Source organism: Globicephala melas, chromosome 16, assembly GCF_963455315.2.
Source record: "Globicephala melas chromosome 16, mGloMel1.2, whole genome shotgun sequence".
Classification (NCBI taxonomy): Eukaryota; Metazoa; Chordata; class Mammalia; order Artiodactyla; family Delphinidae; genus Globicephala; species Globicephala melas.
The window spans coordinates 21,574,477-21,596,351 of NC_083329.1; the positions used below are offsets into that span (position 1 = coordinate 21,574,477).

At 39.0% G+C, this 21,875-nt stretch overlaps 1 protein-coding gene across 2 annotated transcripts in view; it reads left to right on the forward strand.

Annotated features, from left to right (window-relative positions):
* The window catches only part of LOC115844941 (VPS10 domain-containing receptor SorCS1), a 790,264-nt gene that overhangs the window by 169,128 nt on the left and 599,261 nt on the right, over nt 1-21,875 (forward strand). Inside the window, exon 5 of one of the 2 annotated variants that reach the window (XM_060285969.1) lies at nt 4,772-4,842. The exons of the other annotated variant lie outside the window; for it this stretch is intronic. The gene's annotated coding sequence lies outside the window, so the exon portion shown is untranslated. The remainder of the gene's footprint in view (nt 1-4,771; nt 4,843-21,875) is intronic. 2 annotated transcript variants of the gene reach the window in all.

Here is a 21,875-nt window from a genome sequence, read left to right on the forward strand (position 1 = left end):
AGTAGTCTGAGCTCCTCCTGAAGGTCAGAGCCAGGACACATGTCATGACAGTGACTCCTTTCCTTGCCTGATAGTCTGAGAAGCTCAGAAAGAATGGGTGACTGTTGCTGAGTGCAATTCAGTAGTACTGTTTCTGTCTGGAAGTCAGGACCTCTGAACTTACAGATTCCAGGATTGGTTGTTCTTGGCAGGCACTGGGCTTCTGGGGCTGAGATCATGACAAAGGGGTACCTGAGGATTCATACTCTCCAGAATCATCCTCCATCTGCCACATAGTAATGAAAGTACCTGCTCCAGGCTCCTGACAGGAAGAGGATGAACAAGCTTCCTTACTCCTCTCATCTAACTGTGACTATTAGAACTATAGAACTACAGGTAGGAAGCTGTGGTACCTAGCAGTACTTGAAAGAATGCCAGAATACGTTACCTTCTCTGACCTAAAGAGCTGCCATGAGGGAACTATGGATGTAAGATGTTTGCCACACTAACAGCCTCCTCTTCAGGGCTTTAGTTTTCCTCAGTGTTGCCAGGTTCCAGCTTGGCTCTCAGGACATGATTTGCTATTTACTGATGTGCATCATGACTGAAGTGAAAAGAAAAATCAATAAGCTGTCCATCCAACATCTGATGCTAATGATACTTGCCTTTGGGTTCACCCACCTTCTCCATTCTGCAGGCTCCTGCTGCCTTGCTGCCAACTCCTATTACATCCTTGATGCTCTTCTCGGTATGCGGTGAGGAAAGTCAGGGATGCCACCGGGATTGCTTGTTTTCTCTGATTCACTGTGCATTCTCATCCTCCCTAGATTTTGTATCTAGCATAATCCTGGAATTATGGAATTATGGAATGTGAATTGCCTTTCTCCCCTTTGAAGTCCCAAAGCACTATCCCCAACATCCTATTTTGTCTTTAGCTAAAGATGGTATTTAAGGTGGGGGTTTCAGTCATTTTGGAGAGCTACTCAATTTTCCTGGGTCTTTCCCCTGTATACATGCTATTAAACTTTTGTTTGATTTTATCCTGTTAATCTGTCTCATACCAACTTATTTCTTAGACCAGCCAGAAGAACCTAAAAGCGTAGGAAAAATTTCTTCCTCCCTGACAATATATTTAAGTATGTATGTATGTATATATACATACATTTACATGTATTATATATATGTGTGTATATATATAGCTATAGTTATTTTTAATATGATCCCAGCTTGTAATTGGAAGCAAATAACTCCAATTTTGGTTATACTCTTCACATGTTTATCATAAAAGAATTAATTTCTGATTCAAATTCATAAATAAAGTTTAAATTTCTAGTTTTAAATATAACCAAGAAGTTGTCATCACCCTCCTTCAGTTCAATTTTAGACATAGTGCTCTAGATTTATAGAAGTCCAGGAATAATTGGTGCCCGTCTCATGATTTTACTTACTTTCAGTCAGCTCAAGCAAAAAATGTTGATTCTAAGAAGTCATTTCATTCAGCAAAGGAGAGTCTATTCATGTAGCTGGAAATACTGGCTCAGTAATGATTCATAAATATGGATTACTGCTTGCTATAGACTGAATGTTTGTGTCCCTCCCAAAATTCATATGTTGAAAACTAAACCTTGAAGATGGGGGCCTTGGGAGGTGATTTGGTCATGACGAGAGAGACATCATGGTGGGAGTAGTGCTCTTACAAAAGAGATCACAAAAAACTCTCTTGCCCTTCCTACCATGTGAGGACACAGCACAAAGATAGCTATCTGTGAACCAGGAAGCAGATCTTCACCAGACACCAAATCTGCCAGCACCTGGACTAAATTTCCCGGCCTCCAGAACTATGAGAAATAAATTTCTGTTGTTTATAAGCCACCCAATCTATGGTATTTTGATATAGCCGTGGTTATTATTGCAGTAAGATACTATTACTTGAGAAATAAGTAGGCTTTGGGGGATTGTTTCCATATGGGTAATTATGGCATGTAAATGTGAATGCAAAGGATAGCACTACGTTTTCCCCTTGAGATTAATTCCCATTTCTCATGTGGAAATGTTTCTCGCAGCAGACAACATACTGATGATTTGTTTTTCTAGAGCTGAAAAATTATTTTCTGTGGCATACATTTGTCACCTGTGATAACTAAGAGATGTGTCCTTGAGATGGTCCTTCAAACAGAATTGTGTTCTTGCTTTTAACAATTTTTAAGCAAATTCACACAGGTGCCTGGGAGTAGCACTCCTCCCTTCTTGTCCCAAGTGGTAGATTTAGCTTTCTGATTTAAGATAGCATTTAAGACAGCACTCTGATTTAAGGCTTCTGGAGTATCTTTGTCCTCGTTTTGGAAGTGTTCTTCCAAGAAGTGCAACCTAGGGAGAATTTCTTTTTGGTCGCTAGTAGGTTTTTGCTGAGTGTGAGAGGACAGAAGGAGGGAAGTTGGCAAAGTGTTCCCAGCAACTTTAGAAGTAGAAGGCATTATTTTGCTACACAATCCTGGCACTCGTTATCATTTATTAATCTCAGGCATTCTTCTTAAGTGGAAAACACAGTCGTTTGCCAGTGTTGGAGCAAGTCTTGCAATTATGAATCTAATTACTAAGATTAAAAAAACACGAAATAATTAAGAAGTTGTCATCACCCTCCTTCAGTTCAATTTTAGACATAGTGCTCTAGATATATAGAAGTCCAGGAATAATTGGTACCCATCTCATGATTTTACTTACTTTCAGTCAGCTCAAGCAAAAAATGTTGATTCTAAGAGGTCATTCCATTGAAATAATAAATAAAAGTTTTAAATGAGATTTTTAACAGCTCATTGTCAGCAAGCAAGCGACCTAATTGTCATGAACACAAAGGAATGATCATAGCATCATTTTTTTTTTTTTTAACTGGAGAAGCGTCTTACTGAATGATGTCTACCTAATTTAATCACAGATTTTGAGATGCAGGATGACCAGAAAGGTATGATATCATTAATCAGTAAAGAAACTTATTAAGTATTGACTGAAGAAACATATGTTAAGTTTGCTGGTCCATAAGTTACTAATCAAAGAACAATTTCCAGGCCAAAAAGTCATGGGACAGAAGAGAACTAATCGCTGGTCTGTGTTTTGTGTGGGGGGGAAGGGGGGTGGGGACAATGGAAAGAGTCATCTACTCCAGCTTGAGACCTTGGAGATGTTCGGACTCTGAGCTCACCAACATCCAGTTTATGTGGTGACAATGCAGGGGACGTGACAAGGTTAAACATAGCTCAGCTTCCAGGGTGCTTTCTATGCCCATAGAAGCCTTTGTAAATAAACATTTTATATTAAAACATAAAGAAGTGCTATAAATTCAAATGAGCAATTTGCATGAGTTTGAAAAATATGTCAAAATTGCAAGAAATTTTACTGATTGTTGTTAAGTTGCTTGGGTTGTGCCCCATGCTTCACTTCCTTCTGCCATCAGGAAATGGAAGGAAAGCAGAGTTAAGCTGCCTTTTTACCAATTTTGAGATTATGAAAAAGGGGATTAAGAAAACTAAAGTGAGTTATCCAGACCACACAGTGTCTGTGGTCAGAGCTGGAGCTAGGTCCCCCTTTCTCCTCCTCCAGGACCCTTTCCCTGACCCATGCAGGAATAGAGAGGCAGCACAAATGTCTGCTGGGCAGATCCAGGCTGGCTGACTCCACTTGATCCCTCTTGCTCCAGTCTGGATCTCTGGATAAAGGCAGATTCAGTGGATGTTCTTTCAGAGGAGAAATCAGTCCCTAGGCTATTGGTACCCTGTCCTCTGTAGGAGCAACATCTCATTCCTTCCATACCGTCTCCACTCTCCTGCAATACCTTCCTGCTAAACAGAGCTAAGTTCCCTTCTCTCTACATGAATTGTTTGAAAGATAATTTATCCATTCATTTCCTCACTTATTCATTTTTATATAACAGTTATAAACTATTGTATGCCACATGCCACTCCACCCCTAAATAAATAACCACGAAAGATTGGTACATATGACCACATTTTTTAAAAGACATGTGAATAATGTTTATAACAGCTCTATTAATAATAGCACAGGGCTTCCGTGGTGGCGCAGTGGTTGAGAGTCCGCCTGCCGATGCAGGGGACGCGGGTTCGTGCCCCGGTCCGGGAAGATCCCACGTGCCGCGGAGCGGCTGGGCCCGTGAGCCATGGCCGCTGAGCCTGTGTGTCCGGAGCCTGTGCTCCGTTACGGGAGAGGCCACGACAGTGAGAGGCCCGCGTACCGCAAAAATAATAATAATAATAATAGCACAAATTGAAAACAGGCAAAAATGGCTCCCATGAAAAGAACGTGCATGTTAATAGCGACACAGAGCGAAGTGAGCCAGCCATCATCTCTTCTCTCTGTGGGCACACAGTCTACCAGAGCAGGAAAGTAGAATGAATCTGTCTACTTCACACACACATCCTTTATGAGCCCCATCCCCCAACAGGAGTTTTACTTTCCTTGGCTTTGTTACACTTTTCATTGAGGAATTACATACATGGCAGAAGGTGCCCAAATCTTAAATGGGCAGCTGAATAATTTTTCATATCTGTGTAGAACATTTCCAGTATCCTTAAGGCTTTCCCATGCCCTTTCCCAACTCAAAACACACCATGAATTAACCACTATTTTGACTTCCAACACCACATATTACTTTTGCCTATTCTTTTTTAAAAATTTTATTATAGTTGATTTACAATGTTGCATTAGTTTCTGTGGTACAGCAAAGTGTATCAGTTATACATATACATATATCCACTCTTTTTTGGATTCTTTTCCCATATAGGTTATTACAGAGTATTGAGAAGAGTTCCCTGTGCTATATGGATGGACCTAGAGATTGTCTTACCGAGTGAAGTAAGTCAGACAGAGACAGACAATGTCATATGATATCGGTTATATGAGGAATCTATAAAAGTACAAATGAACTTATTTATAAAACAGAAATAGAGTCACAGAAGTAGAAAACAAACTTATGGTTACCAGGGGGAAAAGTGGGGGTAGGGGTGGGGAAGGATAAACTGGGAGACTGGGATTGGCAAATACACACAACTATATATAAAATAAGTAACTAATAAGGACCTGTTTTATAGTACTTTGCCTATTCTTTAACTTCATTTAGGTAGAATCATAAAGTGTATTTTCTTTTAAGGCAGTGGCTGCTTTGCTTAATATCACATCCGTGTGAGTCACTCAAGTTATCATGTTAGTTTATTTTGTTGTGTAGCATGTCATTGCATATAGAGATCGTAATTTACTTTCTCATTCATTTCGGGTAGACATTGAGGCTGATGCACATTCTCAGACATCATGGTGAAGGAGCAAGTCCTTGTAGTCATTCTCTCTTCTATTGAGTCCTTCAGAGTCAGGAAAAGACCCTGAATTTCAGAGTCAAACCTGTTCGGCAAAGTGCAAGTTGCAGAAAAAACATATGTAAATAAATATGTAATGAAAAATTTTATTCAGAATATCTCATCATCTTGCCACATCCCACATCTCTCCACACTCTGCATCTTCCTTATAAAAACCGTATATGGACACATTTTCCACCTTTTAACTCAGGATACGTTAGATTTTTATATACTTGTTGAGCAGTTGAAGTAATGGGCATGGCTTCCCATCATACCTAGATCCCAGTTGTATTAATGAGCATCTTTGCAATTTCTCATATGGATTATATTGGCCTAGTTGGGAGATCATCGTAACTTCTGATATGTGTAGAGTATATTTTAACTGACACTGAATTTTTATACAGATCATTTCATTTGATTCTTGCAACAACTCTCTAAGATGGAAAGCAGAGACACCATTATCCTCATTTTACAGAGATAGAAGCTTTTCAATTAATATTTATTAAATGTCTACTCTATGGCATCACTGTTCTGAATGCTGCAAATATAAAGTCGAGCAAAGCACATTTCCCCCCTTAAGAAATTAATATTCTGTTGCGGAAGATAGATAAACTAAATTAAAATACAAAATGGCATAGGAACGCTAAAACACCATAGCATTTTATATGCATGAAAATAATAAATGTTATATTGTTATTATTATTCAAGAATTTTTTTGTTTGTTTGTTTTGTTTTGTTTTTGTTTTTGTTTTTTTTGCGGTATGCAGGCCTCTCACTGTTATGGCCTCTCCCATTGAGGAGCACAGGCTCCAGACGCGCAGGCTCAGCGGCCATGGCTCACGGGCCCAACCGCTCCGCGGCATGTGGGATCTTCCCAGGCCGGGGCACGAACCCGTGTCCTCTGCATCGGCAGGCAGACTCTCAACTGCTGCGCCACCAGGGAAGCCCCAAGAATTTTTGATAATCAACTCCACATGGGGAAATCAGATGTAATGCATATTAGATATGAAACGTGAAGAAAGAGAAAGAATTCATCAAGAAGACCTTGGGGAAAAGGAAGGGAGGCATTCTGAATAGAGATAACACCTGTGCAAAGGCCTGGTGGCATTATATAGTTGGCAGCATCAGCCCAAGGTCATGCAAATATTTAAAGACAAAGCTTAGGTTCAAATTCAGTGCTATTTCTACAGGATCTTTCCCCCCAGTTATAAGTGTTTAAACTCTGACCAACACTGCCTTGAGCTTTCTGAATGAAATACTGTTTGACCAATGGCCTCTAAAATGAGTGCACACAGCAAATCATCAGCATTTTTTATTTCGAGTCATATTACATCTGGGAAGAAATTGCTCTGTACTGACAAATCGCAACAGTTATGAACATAGTAATAACATAACAAGAATAATCAAATGCAATTGAAATGAAAATGCATCAGTTCAAGCTGGGTTTCAGCTCTTGTAATGTTCATTCAAGTTTAATGTTCTTTATGATTTTCTGGAAGCTATGGTAAACTGCTTCTGCAATTTGATTTTGTTTGGGAATTTGTGTTCCCAACCACAGCCTCAAATTTTTATGAGGAAAACTAACCCACATTCTGTCATCTGGTCATAGGAATATACAAACTAAGCTAGGGCTAGGGTAATTAAGGTTGGGTAATATATATTCATGCTCAATCTATTATCATCATCAGGCTCAAATTGAACTAGTGTAAGAAGATGTATAAATAACCTTTGAGAATCAATTTGCTCAAAATTTGGTTATTTTATTACTTCTTTTATTACTTCTCTGAGGCTGATCAGAGATGGTAGAGTCTTGTCCAGTGTTGATGGTCGCATTCTGGCTGCCCTGGCCGTTATTCTTGGTTGGTTACAGTTTTTGTCATTGATTTTCTATTTTTTAAAAAGGTAGGTGGTATCTGCTAGGAAGTGAGTGGGTGCTACCGGACTTGTTTTGAAGCTGCATTTTTTAACTGAGATTAAAAGGCTGGAGGAAAAGATGAGGGTGTTTGGTGGCACAGCTAGAGATCTCGACCCATATCGCTCCTCAGTGCCACTAATTTTAGAGTTCAGGTTTCCCTTTTCTCCCTTGTAAATGGGCTGAGCCTCTCCCACTGGTTGATTGTATGTTGTAGTTAAATCTGCTGTGGACACATTCTGTAAATAACAATGAAAGAAGACATTTTGGATATGTGACAACTCATATCAGCAAAGATTTTAGCATTATCCTCCCTGGCTTCTCTTTCATTATTTTTCTGTGCAGAGAAAACAGCAAAACCTTTCTACTCTCTCTGATAGACTAAAATTGTAAGCCCACTGCAGTAACTGATTTTCTAACCAACCATCTTCTCAACAAAGAAACACAACGTGAAAGCACTAGGTTGATAAGCTGCTAAAAGTTTGTTATCAAATCCATTTAGTTTGACTACATGTCCTAGGAATGTACTTCTCGTTAGCCTCTGTGCCAAGCATGTAGTCCAGATATAACTAGGTGATTCTGTGAGGAGATAGGATGGTCTCTAGAGCCTCCCTCCCCCCGCCCCACCCCCGCCCCCGCCCCCCCCCATCTGGTTCTTAGTGGAAATAATGATGAATCCACTCTGATTCACTTATACTACTGTGACATCAGATACTCTTCGCAAACTATAGCCTGGGACCAAATCCAGCCAAGTGGCTCTTCTATTTTGTGTGTGTGTGTGTGTGTGTGTGTGTGTGTGTGTGTGTATTGTTTATTTTTTTAAGTGCACATATAGCATTTATTACAAAGATACAGTGGTGTCTCATGAATGCTGGATAGAAGACAAGCCTTTAAAAGGCACTCAAATTATCACTCAATGGTAAACTTCACTAACTCAATGTTTTCCTCCGGTTTTGCTTCCTTCAGGTCACTGCCTGTTTTTGGAAATAAAGTTTTATTGGAACACAGTCACACCCATTCATTTTTATGGCCCAATGGCAGAGTTGAATGAATAGTTATGACAGAGCCCATAGTTTGCCTGCAAAACCTAAAATATTTACCATTAGCCCTTTACAGGAAAAATTTGCCAACTCCTCTATTCTAAGGAGCTTCAGGCATAATGATCTTACTCCCTTACATTATTTACAGAAATAAAATATTCATTTCTGGGAGTTTAAATATTATATTTTTTTTCTTGCAGTTCAAACCTACCAAAGAATAGGTGAAAGTTAGCCCACTAAATTAACCAGAAGTCCACAGTCATAAGAAATAGAAACGGATTATTTGTTTTACTCTTACTATTACTGTTATTATTATTAGCATGCATTAGCTATGTGAATGTCACTATGCAGAACACCTTTAAAACATCTCCTGTAGTCCCCCCATCAACCTTATGAGACAGGTAATGCTATCAGGCCCATTTTATAGATGAGGAAATTGAAACTCAGCAATGCCACATAATTTGCCCACAAAACACACTTCCCCAAGTACATGATAGCCAAAAACCAGAGTCTAAGCCTTTTTGACCCCAAAGCTTATGATTTTAACTACAAAGCTAAGCAGCCAAATGAAGTGTGTTCCATAGAGTTTCATTCAGTAACTTTAAGTTCATTTGATCGCAGTGAATCCAACATTTATTTGAACTCTCCACTTACTCAAGGCACTATGGTAAATACCAAACGATACAGAACCATTAATATGACACAGGTATGTTTTTAGGGAGCTCAGTTTTGGTTAACATGTGTTCCCCTTTAAACAGTAAATACTCCATAAATAATAAAACTTCATTCTTACCTCCAGCTGAGTCTGTTTTATTAGTTTGCTCTCTTCTAACCCTTAGCTAAATAAACTGGTTTCAGTGGAGTTGTTCCTGATGTATAGCTGTAGCACTTTTTGAACATCCTTTCTTACAGAATGTAAATTTGGCTATTAGGAGAGTAAAGGGTTATATTTTTGAATTATAAGGCATCACAATATTAGAGTGCTAGGTAGGAAGAAATTTTACTCTACCCTTCCAGGTTCTTCTGGCTGGTCTAAGAATTAAATTGATGAGACAGATTAACAGGAGAAAATTTTTTTTTAAAGTTTGATAACATGTATGTATGGGAGAAACTCAGGAAAACTAAGTAACTCACCAAAATGACCTGAACCCTCACCTTAAATACCACCTTCAGCTAAAGATAAAAGAGGATGTTGGGGGTAGTGGTTTGGGACTTCAAAGGGGAGAAAGGCAATTCACATGGAGATGGAAAAGGAGATGTTTGGTCAGATGTTTGCTGGGCTTTGCAGAGACAATGGGACAAAGTCAATTCTGATATCTCTGTGTTTCCCTCACCACACCTAAGCCATATTCTTTGCAGATATCTCTGGTGATAACTCTTCTCCAGGAAGAGGCCTTTTATCTAAATTATTTGAGGCAATTAAGGGGGAGGTGGCAAGAAACACCTCCTGAGGCTTCTGTTTCTTAAAAATAATCAGCCTAAATTAATCTTCATGTCAATTTTGAGATAGTGGAATTTTGCTCTCCTACAAGAGGGAAAACTGAATATGGGTCGGGGTGGCCTTATAGAAAGTGGCATGAGTGCCCTGAGTGTCTGGATAACTAAAAAGATGAGAGGTAAGAGAAAAACCAAGAAATGGAACCAGGTGGCCCTCAAGAGCAAACTTGCTTATTGAGTGATTTAATCAAAATCAAGCTGAATGGGATATTTGGTGAGAAGTTGAGTGAGTGCAGTGGCAGTTTCAAATATTTCTAGTCTGTGTTGCTGTTTGTGGAAGGTCCAGTTGATTAGAAGGCTACGTCAGGTCCTGAATCCATGAAGCACACTGTGTGATGTAACTCAGGAAGCTGAAACAATAAGAAGGGTGACACAATGTCACCTCCAGGGTTGCCCCTGGTAGAACACTTCAGGGAGGTGACCACGTGGGTGATTGGTCTTATTTTGCCAGCCCCTCTGCCACTCTGGTATGATGATCCGTCATCTCTAGTCTATTCGATATTATCTTGGGGCCCAGTCACCCCTATTCCACATCCCATCTCAGCAACAACGAGGCCATTTTTGGGCCTGGGACTCTCTCAAATTTCTTAATGAGAGAATGTCAAGTCAGTAAAGGGGAAAAATGCTTTCTTCTGCTTTTATGCTACCAACCTTCATTTGTCCTGATGTCATTGTCTTCAGTATTCTGGATCTCATCTGAAGATGCCAAACTGAAAATAAGGGCTTTGAATCCACCAAGACTCTCTTTAAAGTTAATGTTTAAAAAAATATATAGCCTCTTAGTCAGAAATGGGTACAGTACTAAAGCCATCAGGAGAAATGAAGACTGACAGTTTAATTTCACTAAATACTGTAAGAGAAAGGATGTCAGCCACAGTGACTGGTGGGCCTGCCCTGGGTGATAGTGATGGACTGTGCAGGAGAAAATTGATGGTTACTTTTTAAAAATCTTTTCAAGACTTTCCATGGAAAAACCTGGAGTGACTCCTCTGGGTGAGGACTTCAGGCTATATTTTGCTTCTTTCCCCCTGATTTCATTTTACCTCGTAGGCTAAATTGGACTTATTTATTTATAAATGCACAAAACAAAATTCCAAAATGCCTTTTTGTGTTCATCTTGCCTGGGCAGCATGCCCTCTGTGCATGCTCAGCTCATACCATCTTTGAGGATGATGCCTCGGCAGTGACAAGTTCATTTACAAGGCTCAGGTCTTCTCCATTCAGATGCTTCTCAATTTAGAATCCATCAAACACATCAGGTGCAAGAGGTTTGACATTACTGAAATAGGCAAATAACACATACCGTGTTCTGACTTTTGCATGGAGACAGGGACTGCAACCTTGGAATTAATCGCGCAGGGCAAGTTTACTCAACTGAAAAAGCATGACCAGTACCACATATGGAAAACAAAGACTCCACACTGTGGGAAGGCAATAATAAAAATAGGAATTTCAGACAATTTAGCCGGCATGTAAGTAAATTAGAGCATAATTAGAAGAGTGAGTTTTAAGGTGGGGATTGTATGTGGAGAGAATCTGTCAAAGGACAGGGCGTCCAGGAAGCAGACTCTACAGGAAATGTATAAAGGAACACTATTAGTCAACAGCTGTGGAATAAGTGAAGGAAGCCGAATTTTCAAGGAAATATGGGGTTGCGATGCAACCATAATAGAGGACTCAGCTGATCTTATGGGAAACCCTGGACTGAGATGACCCTGCAGAGTTCTTCCAGTTTGGGATAAGAACGTGCTGGGCTTTTATACCCCCATCTCTACTCTCAGGGTAAAGGATGTGACATTAGGAATGGTGTTTCTATCCAGCCTATGGTGTGATCTTGTGGATACTCAGCTGTAAAATCTTAGTCTCCAAAACTGCTGGCAGCTGGAGCAATGAGGGCTTCGGTCCTGAAGTGGGGGAATTAGAAGGTGCAATGCAGCATCTGTGGCAGCTTTCCCCATGAGTCACCCAGATTCACTTTCTTCATTTAAGTACTAGAAGCTACTCCTTCAAGACTCTGGTGGCTGCTTTCCCCAAGGTAAGCTCACAAGAAGGATAGTAGGACCAATGACCCCTACCACTGCAGCTTTTCTTCAGGTCACAAATACACTTGTCACCTCCCTCTTCTGTTATCCATTCTAGATTTCCCTTTGCTTGTCCAGGTGACTTACTTAGTAGGGTAACCCAGATCCTTATTCCTTAGAGCTTGAGACACTTCTCTCAGGCTGTGGCTATGGTGCTTGTCTATTAATTACCAACATTGGTATCAAAAGACAACTATGTGGATCAGTAGGGTGAATACATCATACCTCTGCCTGCCTCCAAGATAGAAAACTACCTCTACTTCCTCCCAGTGAACAGGGTCATTACCACTGTCATGGCGGTGACTCTTTCCCTTGCTTGCTGGCCTCTCAAGGGGCCCAGAGTGACTGGGTATCAGCCAAGGGCTATTGTTTTTAAAGATTAATACATTACTGCAAATTATAAAGTCTAGCTCCAGAACCCAAGGGTGATACATTGTGAATCTTCTATTTATGCTTACCAGAATATCCTGAGCATCTTCCCTTACCACAATCACTTCTAAGACATAGGGTCTGGCATGTCCTATAGACCAGGCAGCAGGGCTGCCTGCACCAAAGCCTGGTCCTGCTACAGGGCCCTTTCCTGATGCCTTTGATGTGATCTGATGTGACTGTGGGTCAGTGCAGTATTCCCAGAGGCAGAAGATGCTGCCTCCAAAACCCAAAGAAGTCTATCAGACATTGCGCTTCCTTCTTCGTGATTAGCACTGTGAGATGCGATAGCTTCTCCTTTACTTTGGAGGCGATGTCCTGGCATGCCTCACTGGATCCCAAAATAATTCACTGATATGGCAAGTTCCAGAATATTCATGGCCTTTATCTCTTGCTCTTTGAAGTGTATGTCTTTTACCAAGTCCCCAAGTGAACTTGTCACTTCTTCCTTATCTGGTCTGATTAGCCTGATGTCATGAATAAACTCATCCTTGTGATGCTCTGTGGGGTGTCCAGATGGCCTGGGTCTCCTCAGACTATGTAATAACATGGGGTAGGAGAGAGTAATGACCTTTGAGCTTCTCAGTGGGGCTAGCTCCCAGCTCAACAGTACATTCTTTATTGCTTTGGTAAATGAATTGTCTTTCAAGTCTTTCCAAGCAATAATATTCATCTGGTGGATTTTCAGGACTTATATGGCATAGAACTCTAACAAATCTACTTCTCTGAGTCTTTTGAGTCCTTCATCTACCTTCTCCCACAAAAATTCTGGCATTCTACACACAGACAGGGATCATTGCTAACTCCACCTTCTCAGAGAGTACTCCCATATCAATAAACTCTCCAAAATCCAACCCCGTATTCTGCCACCCGTGATCCAGCACCTCAGAATTTTGTTCCATTATGTACTGTCCCAATTTCTGCCTATATATGTTTAGTAGATCATGCAGCTCTTTTTAAAATAGTTTCTTTCCTCCCTTAATAATCTCAGCATTCCCTGGCTGGTTTATGTCATGCACTAACCCTAGTTATTGATCTAGTAGCCAAGTGTGGAGATTCTGTTTAGCACAGCAAAGTCTTCTACATAATCTTCAAGTAAGAGTTGGGGCGGGGATAACAGTGAGAAGTGATACACTTCTTGTAGGCACAGATAATTTGAATGAATCTAAGGAATCAACATTTTTTTTTTTTTTAGTTCATTAATCCAATCCCATTTCTCAGGATCCTATTCCTTTCCAAATAAGATCCTGACCTTGGCTTAGCCAAACTGTCAGGTCTGAGACCCCACCCTTTATGAAGCTACTGGTCTTATGAGTAAGTCCTGGGAATTGTCCTCATCTTTTTCAGCCCTCCAGCAGCAGGAGATATGAATCTGTTTAAATGCTATCTAGAAGGTCCTCTGGCTTTCATTCTTAGCTTTTAATTGCTGGTCACTTGGCCCTTAGCCTTTCATTATCTTTCTTCAAAGCATCTATTGCATTGAGGAACAGTGTCCTTCTAGCTCCCATTTCCCAGTATTTCTCAAATGATTTATATATTGTACCTGCTAGCGCATTTATTTTTACAGTAGCATCTCAGTTCATCACAAGTAAAGTTTTAAAGTTGTGCTGCTACCTTGCTCCAGGGCCTGTCGATGCTCCATATCACACCAGGGATGTGGTCCTCATTGTCACCCTGCTAATGGGCACTTCAGCTCCAAAAACTCTCGTTGGAGGACCTGCTCTCTCAGACCACTCCTAGACACAACTGCCACAGGTTTTGTTCCTGGGAGTCAGATTCTGAGATGGAGATTGAGGTGCAGGAAATGTATAGGGGAGTACTCTTGGAACCATCTTCCGTGGGGGACGTGAAGGAAGTAAGACTGGAGAGAGGGAGAATTTGGGCTGTGAGGCAGTCACAGAAAAAGGCCTGAGAAAATCCTCCAGGAAACTCTGATGGTCATTTAGAGTTTTCCCAAATTGGGGGAAGGGGACTGGGCCTTTATATCACACATCTACCAGTCATTATATGTGGATGCCCCTGGTAAGGCCAATGTGATCTACCATTAGTGAAGGATAGTCTCTGGAGAGGTCCCAGCGATAAGCTGCTAGTAGCTCTCAGCCTCTGAGAAAATGGTTGCTCCAGCCCTTATGAGGAGAATATACACACAGCACAACATCCAACATCAGAACAGAAACAACTATATGCTAATGAGAATGTGTTCAGCACCGGGACCAGGGTGAGGCCAGTGAGGACTCATGAGCGAAACTTAAGGGGGCACCAAAAAAGTGAATAACCAAAAGAAATAATTTTCTAATCCAATAATGTTTTAATCCAAATTAATGAAAAAACATTAATGAACAAGTTATCAAATTTTTGTTTGTTTGTTTTTTTGTTTTGTTTTTTTAGTTTTTTTGGTGATACGCGGGCCTCTCACTGTTGTGGGCTCTCCCGTTGCGGAGCACAGGCTCCGGACGCACAGGCTCACCGGCCACGGCTCATGGGCCCAGCCGCTCCGCGGCATGTGGGATCTTCCTGGACTGGGGCACGAACCCGTGTCCCCTGCATCGGCAGGCAGACTCTCAACCACTGCGCCACCAGGGAAGCCCGAGATATCAAATTTTTATCAAAAGACAGGACGAGTATCACTGGTTTGTCTTTTGTCTCAGTTCTCATATGGCTCGGCACTGCACTGATGTGCATGATTGGCTTGTTTTATTTGTTGATAATAACTCCTTCAAATATAATTAACTGTTCATTAACTCTGGAAATGGTGAACATAATAATGAAATCACAGCAAAAATTTGCTGAGGATCATTTATACAAGGGATTGATCTAGAGACTTCAGTAAAGCACAAGCTCCAGTATTTGCAAGACAGGTCTTATATTCCCTGTTTTACAGAGAAAGCAGAGATGATCCAAGAGATTAACAATTTTTATGAACAGGAAATATCCATTTTTACACAATCATGGTTGATGTTTTAAAATAAATCAATGTCATTATTTTACAGTCAGACTGCAAATTCAGGAAATGACTCAGAAACTTTGATAAAACTTCACACCAGCTACTACAAAATATCAGATGTAAATGAGAAAACGTTTTTACTTGACCTGTGATGTGTGACAACCAGAGCTCTGGAGGCCCTTACCAGCCCTGCTCTTGGGAAAAAAAATACTTTGGGATTCCAGGTCCATATTAAATTCCATATTCTTAAGAATTCCCTAGGCAGCCCACACTGACTACCATTTCTCCATCGTTACAGTCACCATGAAACTTTTCACGTTCTTCAGAACACTTTTCACAGAGTGCTGGGAGTTAGAATTACCTCAGATTATGTATCTTTTCTCCACTACATCATGAACTCTCAGAAGGTAGCCTGATTCATTTATCTTTGTGTCACGTACAAGGTAAAGGGTCAATGAATATATGTTGAAAATCATTGAAATAATAGATGTACTATGTTTGCCCCTCTCTGACTGTCTCTCTCCAGTCTTCCTCTCCTTCTATGTCTCTCTCTATCTCTGTATGTATGTAGACACACATCCACACTTTTGGTCTGTGTTCTCTTTAGAGAAAATTAAATTAATTCTGAACGTTCTATCTGTATTAACTTTCTAGTTGTGATCTATTCAAAAAGAATACTAGAAAGAGACAGAAAAAGAGGAACTGTCTTTAAGTCTTTTTTTAACTAAATTGGATTTTTAAAACACATAATAGACACACTGTACACATCTCACTGACAACATTAATTAAAGAGGTGTGAAAAATGAAAATAGATTGTGTGTGTGTGTTTCTTAGATTGGATTCCCCAGAAACAGTTCCTGAGAGGAAGAGTTGTGTGCAAGTGATTTATTAAGGACATGATCCCTGGAGAAATTAGGCAGAGAGTGGAGGGTAATAGCAAGACAGAGTAGGAGAGAAAGCCAGAAAAATCATGATTATCGGCCATGACGTGGCATCAGCCTGATTGCATAGGGCCCTCTGGAACACAGATTTACAACTCAGTTTGCCCCATTTCCAGGTAAGGAAGTTATGATTCCTAGTCCTGTCAGTCAACAAGGGCTACTAGTGAGCTATCAGCTTCCAAGCGTTTCTGGTTTTCTGCACCTACAGATGAAGAGACTCCGGTAGCCCAAAGTCTGTAGAAAATCACAGGGTAAGCCATTAGAAGCAAAGCACATAGAAGCTGGGGGAGGGCACACAAAACAGTAAAATAAATACAAGAGAACAGAAACAAGACACCACCAGCACCCAGTTTAGTCTACCACCTAACACCATTAAAATCCACCCCTTTCTTACATTACATTAACTCTGTCCTGTGATACATCTTCAAGATTGTGGTTGGTCACCATTTTTGAAGGAAAATTTCAAAAGGAAGTTTAGCAAGATGAAATTCAGCCCCCGACGCTGCAGTTAATCTCCAGGATGTAACTGGAATTCATACTCTCTGGCCCCCCAAGTTAGCTGACCTATTCCACATTCCATTTACCCTTTGCTTGTACTTCTGTTGGTCTAGGTAACTGATCACATGGCACCATACAGACCTTAACTACTGAGGCATCTAAACCCCAGGTTACTGTTTGCTTTTAGACTATGTCCACTGTAATTACCCATTCAGGAAGAAACCTGGTTAAGAAATCATCAGGAGACCCTAGATGGATCATCTGAATAACTTATTCCTCCTACCACCTTCTTGTAGCAGCAACTTTATCTCCTCATGAGAATGAGGGTCCATTACTCCCATTAGGATGGTACCTCCCTTCTGTGCCTTCTCTGGTCTGTGGTCATGAGGAGACCAAACTGATCAGGTAGCCGTGATTGCTTTAAATTTAGTGAGACGCATGATGTGTCTCCTGCTGTTAAGTTCCCTACTCATGGAATCAGGACCTCTCCTACACTGTCCAATATGGTAACCCCTAGCCACACGTGGCTACTGAGCCTTTGAAATGTGGTTAGTGCAACTGAGAAATACAATTTAAACTTTACTTAATTTCATTAAGTTTAAAATTAAATTTAAAAACAGTGTAAATTTTTTTGGGTGTGAAACACAAATGGGGTGGTAGCATTTCACTTTAGGAGTGAAACACGTAAGATATTATTGCTTTGTTATAGTGCTCATTTAAGCTTTGTGTGTAATTTCCAGCATTATACATAAACGCATTAACAATCTAGGTGGTATCAACAGATTAATTTAATTAGAAGTATTTTTTCCTACACATTGATGGAACATTTTGATGTGCTTATTTGAATATGTCATGCAGAAGGCATGAATTAAGAGATACCTATGTGAATTATAACTGGTAATTAAATTCAAGTACCTATTATTTTATTGCAATATAGTTAAATTATCTGTTATGTTTAAAAATAAATATGAAGGAAATTTTGCATTTAAAATGTAGGTATATGAGAATACAGTGGGGGGCAGAACTACAATGGCAGTTGGTTGATTCTGCAGATGCAGAACTTGCAGATAACAAGGGCCACTGTATATTTATTGGGGGAAAAAAAAATCCATGTATAAGTGGACCCATGCAGTTTAAATACATGTGGTTCAAGGGTCAACTGTACTTCTTCAACTTTAAATTTTATAAAATTTAAATCCAGATCAGATATCTCTGATGAAAATTTAGTATCCAAATTGAGATGTGCTTTAGAAATAAAATACATACCAGATTTTGAAGGTTTAGTGTGGAAAAAAGGAGTGTAAAATATGTTGTTAGGAACTCAATATATAATTATAAAATGTTTAAGTAATATTTTGAATATGTTTGTTTAAGTAAAATTTACTACTAAGCTTAATTTCACAGATTTCTTTTTATTTTTAAAATATGGTTACTGGATAATTTTAAATTCTTTATAAATACTGCATTATATTTCTGTTGGAAAGTACTACTCAGATATGGGAAGCACAAATGCATTGAATAGTGCACTAGAAGTGATGGTGAATAGGTCCATTTCTACTTTCACCCTTGGTTCCCATTCCCATGTATTCTAATTATTGAGGAGACACTGTTTAAAATATATAGTTCATCCTAAAAGACACAACCCTACCTTATAAGACATCATCTACAAGTTGTTGCTTTAGCTGCTACTTTAAAAGTTCATTCCAAACCTCTGTTAAGCCAAGAGTATATTATAGGACCATGGATTTCATGGTTGGTGCCTACGTCTATTTGTTCTTGCCTACTTCTGTTCTTTCCTTGATTTGAGGTGGTACTATCCACTGTCTGATATTGTTGATTCAAACAATGCATTGTGGTCAGGGAACATACTTTGAGTGCTCTCAGTCTCGTTAAGTTCATTGAGGCTTATTTTATGGCCCAGAATATAGTCTATCTTGGTGAATGTTCTGTGAGCACATGAAAGTAGTATGTCTTTTGTTGTTTGTGGCTTGAATGTTCTCTTAATCACGCAGGTTGACTTTCCTATTGAAGATATCTATAAACTTGCTGATTTTCTTTCTACTTGTTCTACCATTAACTGAGATAAAAGTATTTAAATCTCCAGCAATAATTTTGTATTTGTCTATTGCAATTTTTAGTTTGTTAGCACTGGTTTTGTGTTTTATGAAGCTCTGTTATTGCATATATGCACATTTAGACTTGTTATATCTTTTTGTTGAATTGACTCATTTATTATTATACCATATTTATTCCCAATAATATCTCTTGTCCCGAAGTATACTTATCTGATAATAATATAACTACAGTACATAAGAAAGGTACTGTGTTTTCAAATTATATTATTTTAGAGCCTTTTTTTATTTAAGCCTCCTATCAGTGTCTTCATATATAAAAAGAGTACTGTGCATAGTTGGTTCTTGTTTTTGTTATCAGGATAATACTATCTATCTTGTAATTAATGTGTTTAGAACATTTATATTTAATGTAATTATCAATATAGCTGGATTTCAATCTACTCTCTTGCTATTTGTTTAACTACATCTAGATTTTTTTCTTTCCCTAGTTTCTTTTGGATTGATTATATTGTTCAGTATTTCACTTTAACTTCAATATTGGTTTATCAGCTGTACAGCTTTTGTCTTTTTAATTTTAATAGCTGTTGCACTGTGTTTTCTAATACGCACAATTAACAATCTTCACACGATATTATACTATTTCATGTATATTTTGAGAACCGTCAAATGTTCGATTCCATGACTTCATTTTGGGGTTATTGATATAAATTTTACTTTTACATATTTTGTAAATCATAAATAGTAATCGTTTTTGCTCTCAGTAGTCAATATTTTTAAAATTTTTTAAAAGGGAATACAGTGTTTTTTTTACACTTACCCACATATTAATCATTTTTATTGCCCTCCCATTCATTTGTGTAAATCCACTTTTCCATCTGGTATCATTTTCCTTCCTCTAGAAAAATTCTTTTAATTATTTATTTTAATTTAAGTCTACTGGTGACAAATTATATCATTTATTTTCAAATTCAAAATAATTACTACTTTGCCTTCGTTACTGAGGAATACTTTTGCTGCATAAAATTCTGTATTATATAGAATTTTTTTCTTTCAGGGTTTCTGGCTTGCTGTGTATCTGACAAGTAGTTGGCAGTAATTCTTATCTATTTTCTTCTACACCTAATATACCTTTTAAAAAAATTTTTTCCTTGAAATGTTCTGTTTATCACTGCCTTTCAGAAGTGTGATTATAATTTAGCCTGCAGTGGGTTTCTTTGTGTTCATCTTACTTAGAATTTGTTGAGTTTCTTAAATTTGTGCCTTTATGATTTTCATCAAATTTAAATTTTTTTCTGACATTTCCTCACATTTTTTTCTGTACCATATCCAACTTCTGGGATGCTCCAAAATCACATGCAAGGGCATGCTCATTGGGTTACATCAGGAGTGGACACCTGAGTCAACAGGGTCCAATAAGCATTTCTCTCCTCAAAACTGTAATTCCTATGAGTTTCCTTTAAGCACTTGAACTGGAGAGACATAAGAAATGAGAGGGTCCTGACTGGGATATGTGCATGGAATAGCTCAGAAAACCTGTCTGTATATAGCATAAGGACAGTATGCATAGGAAAATAAGACAGGAAAAGCAAGAGGAAAAAGGAGAGCGACAGAGTAGCAGCTTTGGTTCCTAAGGCTTCCAGATCTGATTGAAGACCTTCACTAAGCCCAGGTACAACATCAACTTTTGGGTTCAAAAAGATATCCTTGAGACCTTCCAATACGTTCCCCTCATTTGCTAAGCTAGAGGAGCTATAGAGTTGGAAAGTCATTGTTTTGCAACCATCATAGTAAAGATTGGATCAGGCAAGAATCATCAATGAATGCTAAACCTATGCGAAAATTTTGATGAGAACCAAGATATTTGCATCAACTTACAGAGGCTCCCCACCGAATGTTTATTACTTGCAATGAGGAAAAGAAATAGACACACATAGTGCAAATATCAGACAATACTATGACTGAGTAATCAAAACTTATATTATCAGCGAGGGAGATATGGACATGATGTGCCTCAGGAGGTGATACCCTGAGAAAAACACCTCACCTATATAGTTTTCCAGTATCCTAATCAAATCATGAGCAAACCTCAGGCAAAGACAAAAGGAGCAATAGTTTATTTAATAAAGGGAGATGATGACTGCATTTTTTCCAAAATGTTAATGTTATTTAAGAAAACAGGCTGTGGAAATGTTCCAGATTAAAAGAGGCTAAAAAAATATATAACAGCTTGATGCGATACTTGACTATAGACTGGATTCTAGTTTGCAGGGGAAATAATGCTCTAAAGCACATATTGGGTCAACTGATGATCTTGGAATACAAACAGTATTTGATGAAAATATGGTACTAATGTTAAATTTACTGATGCTGATAATTGTATTACAGTTATGTTAAAAATTATAATAATCATTAGTAGCAGAATAGTTATTCTTATTGTGATCATTACTATTTATTGAACATACACTGTACTAAAAGCTTTATGTACATTGTCCTTTTCAATCTTCACAAAACCCAGAGAGGAAGACAATTGAGTAAAGGTTTGTCCTTGTAAAGATTTTCCAATGTGGGTATCTCTGGGATTACAGCCAGCTGATTATTGAATCTGGACAAGTGAAAACATCTCTGTTATGAAATGTAGTTTAATTCTGCTGGAAAACAAATTCTGTCCCTCAAACCTAAGCACATCAGGATGGAATTAATGTAACCAGGATGAGAGGTTTAGGAGGGTGTACTTGCTGTCATGTGAAGTGGGGATTTGGGAGGGGGTTCAGAAAGCATTAACTTGTTACTTGGTAAAAAGAGGAAAAAGGCAGTACAAGTTGGTCATGTTCAGAAGGGCAATATAAACCCTGAGATGTGCCTGCTTCCAGAGCCAACTCTGGCACTAATCAGATTTGTTGTATGTCCCCTTGAGTAGGTTGCTTGACTCTCAAGGACTGACTTTCTTTACTTGTAATTGATAGTGTGAGAAGGTTTCATCAGATGTGTGGTTCTTAACACTGGCTGCAGAGTCAAATCACCAGGGAAGCTTGACAAAGTAAAACAGCACTAGGCCCAATGCAAGGCAGCCCAATTAAATCATTCTCTGGAGGGTGGAGTCTGGAGATATTTATATCCCCAAG